This window comes from Amia ocellicauda, unplaced genomic scaffold (genome assembly GCF_036373705.1).
Source record: "Amia ocellicauda isolate fAmiCal2 unplaced genomic scaffold, fAmiCal2.hap1 HAP1_SCAFFOLD_84, whole genome shotgun sequence".
NCBI lineage: Eukaryota > Metazoa > Chordata > Actinopteri > Amiiformes > Amiidae > Amia > Amia ocellicauda.
The window spans coordinates 163,493-167,926 of record NW_027103010.1 but is presented as its reverse complement, the minus strand read 5'-3'; the positions used below and the strand labels follow the sequence as shown (position 1 = coordinate 167,926).

The following is a 4,434-nucleotide window of genomic DNA, read 5'->3' as shown; positions in this document are numbered from 1 at the left end:
AGTATGCAGCAGTCCTGTGGGCGAAAATGCCTTGTTGATGCTAGAGGTCAGAGGAGAATGGGCCGACTGATTCAAGCTGATAGAAGAGCAACTTTGACTGAAATAACCACTCGTTACAACCGAGGTATGCAGCAAGGCATTTGTGAAGCCACAACACGTACAACCTTGAGGCGGATGGGCTACAACAGCAGAAGACCCCACCGGGTACCACTCATCTCCACTACAGATAGGAAAAAGAGGCTACAATTTGCACAAGCTCACCAAAATTGGACAGTTGAAGACTGGAAAAATGTTGCCTGGTCTGATGAGTCTCGATTTCTGTTGAGACATTCAGATGGTAGAGTCAGAATTTGGCGTAAACAGAATGAGAACATGGATCCATCATGCCTTGTTACCACTGTGCAGGCTGGTGGTGGTGGTGTAATGGTGTGGGGGATGTTTTCTTGGCACACTTTAGGCCCCTTAGTGCCAATTGGGCATCGTTTAAATGCCACGGCCTACCTGAGCATTGTTTCTGAGCATGTCCATCCCTTTATGACCACCATGTACCCATCCTCTGATGGCTACTTCCAGCAGGATAATGCACCATGTCACAAAGGTCGAATCATTTCAAATTGGTTTCTTGAACATGACAATGAGTTCACTGTACTAAACTGGCCCCCACAGTCACCAGATCTCGACCCAATTGAGCATCTTTGGGATGTGGTGGAACGGGAGCTTCGTGCCCTGGATGTGCATCCCACAAATCTCGATCAACTGCAAGATGCTATCCTATCAATATGGGCCAACATTTCTAAAGAATGCTTTCAGCACCTTGTTGAATCAATGCCACGTAGAATTAAGGCAGTTCTGAAGGCGAAAGGGGGTAAAACACAGTATTAGTATGGTGTTCCTAATAATCCTTTAGGTGAGTGTATAAGCGGAATATATTTGTTATAAATACAGCAAATATAGTTTTATATTCACTGTATTTTCCATTTCATGGGATTCCAGAATAATTTCTGTATCAAATTTAAACTACTGAGATATCATATTAAAGATATAGGAAAGACCAAACACATGTGCAGTATCCGTTTTTTTTTCTTTCTTTCTGTAATTTCTGCTTTAAGTTTAACTTGGTATTCACGTCATGCCATGTGTTCTGTGTCATGCTCACTGTCACTATCTCTTTAGCATTCTGTTTAACTTCTTCATCACGTCAATGCTTCAGTTGCCCATTCATTAACCTAAATGGTCACTAGCAAAACATCACCATAGTTCCCAATATTTTTCCTTGACGTCCTGTGTTAACTGAAGTTTAAGGACCTCGTGGCGCAACGGTAGCGCGTCTGACTCCAGATCAGAAGGTTGTGTGTTCAAATCACGTCGGGGTCAGTCTTTTACTCTACATTCCCTGTAATATCACTCAATAATTCCTGCTGTGGAGAGTGTTATTAATATCCTAGAATGCAAACGTTGTTAGTCTAAGTAACATGCATCTACACCCGAGAGGATGCATAAAAGTCAGTCTGGTCTCCTGCACGTTGAAATTATATTTGATTTTAAGATTCCGTATCGTTTGTTATATTTTAATCTGCCTTGTTATAGGCTATTAACAGTAGACTGTCACAATCCGTGTTTTATTCACCTGCTGTATAGCTCCCTTTTATGTATTTCTTGTGCTTTCGATTACCGCCTACCCAATACTGTCTCACTTTCTGATCCCTGGTCGACACAATTCATACACTAATAATAACGTATAGAAATACTTTAGATAACATCAACACTACTAGGTAATAATAGTAGATGGGATTCAATGTTCATTTCTCGGTTCATGTTTGAGCGATTCCGAGGCCTCGCTAAGGTGCCTTTTAGTGATGCGCCAAGGTCGCTGCACTGTGGCGCGGCACACCGACCCCCCAGGATGTTGCCATATTATTAGGAATATTATTAGGGTTCCACTGTACAAGATCTGCTGCCGTGCTCGGCATTACCAGCAGCTTATCCAGACGGAGGCGCCGGGTGTCACAGAGAGATGCAGGTCGGTGCTGCTAGTGGAGCGAGTCACTCATACTTTGACAATCACTCTTTGGGTGCATCGGGGTGTGTATATTGAAGTCACTAGACTTTCATTGACGTACACGGAGTAGCCTACACAGCATCAGCTGAGTTTGCGCCTGTAGAAAAGCCTGGCTGAATTTCTGCCAGCCCCAGCTCCTCTAGTCCAATAGTGCTATTAGTCAGCAACATTAGATGGCAGTCACACACAAGGTGCTTGAACTTGAGACTGAGAAAGTTTCCAGCTGTTGGAGCGCACCGCTTTCTACGTGGCACTAGTGTAAAGATGTCACTAATGTAAGTTTGTTCGAGATATGATTCTCTCTTAGAGTGCGAGAGGTCCTGGTTTAAAATGCCTTTCTTTTACGGTTTTCTTAATTTCTCATTGTATAAAACACATTATTATTATTTTTATTTCTTGGCAGACGCCCTTATGCAGGGCGACTTGCAACATAAGTGCAAGAATACAGTTAAGTACAAGGCATCAAACATTACAAATTCAAATTTACATTAAACAAAGCAATTCAAGATAATACATTTTACAACTTCCAATGTATACAGTTAAGTACAGTAAGTGCAGTCATACATTGTGAAAAGTAAAGCTAAGTGCCGTCAAGATGTACGACAATTGTCGAAATCATGTATTTGGCCAGTGAATAAGATCTCTTCTCCTCTCATCAGCATTTTATTATGGTATTACCCCTTTTATGTAAAGATTAGTTTATAATGCACATGCATATACTACATATACTATTATCATTTAAAATATTGTAGACAGACGCCATCCGACTGTCTATCCGTCTATTTTTAAATCCATCTAGTTTTGTCCATTTGTCCAAAATGTGGCTAGAGACAGTGGCTTGCTTTCTACCTAGTTCCCCCAGTAAAAGCCATTAACCACTGAAGAAACTCAATTCATTTCTGACAGTCATTTAAGGTAAGGTACATCCTTGCCATTCTTAACAATGACTGTGATGTCATCTACGTAAGCCACCGCTTTGAAAAGTTTCATTAATACACCAGGAACAATCAGCCCAAATAGTCTGTAGGTTATGTAAATGCATCACTACCAGCAGGTGACACACACACACACACACACACACACACTTTTCTCTCGAGTTTGTTTTTCCATTCCAATGGGTGTCCAAGTTACTCCAACAGTCCAAGTTACACTGTCAATCAAATACATCATTGTCCGTGTTCCACCTTGGTGGGTAAATTCAATAAACTATGCGCTAAATAAAAACTGACCTTTAAATAAACAGTATTCATCTATCGAGAATCTATGTTCATGGATTGTATAGAAGTATTTCCACATATGCATCTGGACACTCGGGCAAGCCAGCTGAGAAGTCGCTCAAGTCGCCGCAGCTAAGTATCGCCTTTTTCTCTCGCGTTTCCTAGTTTAGTTAAGAGTTACATTGATTGTTTACGTGGTTTGTTTAGCTAAGAATGATATATCTTGCACCTGTTTTGTAGTAAGAGCAGCGACTGTTTGTTAGTGAATTTAGCAAGTTACTTAGCACACTCAACACGCCCTGTCTGTAATCAGAAGCTTTACACTGTAGGCTGTAATTATTCGCATGTATCTAGTCAGATGAATGATCTGAAATGCATCAAAAGTCATGGAATGAGAGACTTTCTGGGCGTTGGTGGTATAGTGGTGAGCATAGCTGCCTTCCAAGCAGTTGACCCGGGTTCGATTCCCGGCCAACGCAACGTTTTCTTTCTAGGCTTCCGCCATCACACTTGTGATGCTTCGGGGGAGTTCGACACCATTCAAGCTATTGCGACCCTACTAAGCCTGCACTTACCGCTGTTTTCACTAACACACTTCTGGTGAACCGTTGCGCATGAACAGATGACGAATAAATGGCCTTACACTAGTATCCCACAGCACCAGCTTCGTCTGTAGAAAAACAAAGGTTCCTCTCCCTGCTGCAGGATACCCACATCACACTTGACTCGCAGACCTTTACTGCGCCCTCTTGCTTGACGTGGGCCGTGCTCCCAGTAGCGCTGTAACATACATGTGCACTTGCGTGCAAAAGTATTCGGTATTACATTTATTTGACGTGTTCTTTGCTTGAATATACTTTAAAAGCTAATACACTCCTCTCCATGCTCACCAACAACAATGTTGGCGACGATGACGGCTAAAGTAAAGTGAAATAGAAATGCCACTTCCATTCACTCCAATTACTATTGTTGTTATTATTACAAGGGAAAACTATGACCCTTGTTCATCAGTGTCTTGGGCGGACAGTTATGTCATTTAACAACATCCAAGATACCCGAGCCATCGGTCAGTCAGCACCGCTAGATGGCGGCAGTCAGACACTCATGCAATGTTTGAAGGAGAAAGTGTTCAAATAGAGGAGCGCACAACTCTCTACG

The 4,434-nt window shown here is 42.1% G+C and overlaps 2 non-coding genes across 2 annotated transcripts; both read left to right on the top strand.

Moving 5' to 3' along the window:
- The first annotated feature begins 1,302 nt into the window (after window positions 1-1,302).
- trnaw-cca (transfer RNA tryptophan (anticodon CCA)) lies at window positions 1,303-1,374 on the top strand. Its single transcript has one exon. It is a non-coding gene; the product is annotated as a tRNA-Trp (tRNA).
- A 2,309-nt stretch (window positions 1,375-3,683) lies between these two features.
- trnag-ucc (transfer RNA glycine (anticodon UCC)) lies at window positions 3,684-3,755 on the top strand. Its single transcript has one exon. It is a non-coding gene; the product is annotated as a tRNA-Gly (tRNA).
- Window positions 3,756-4,434: the final 679 nt, after the last annotated feature.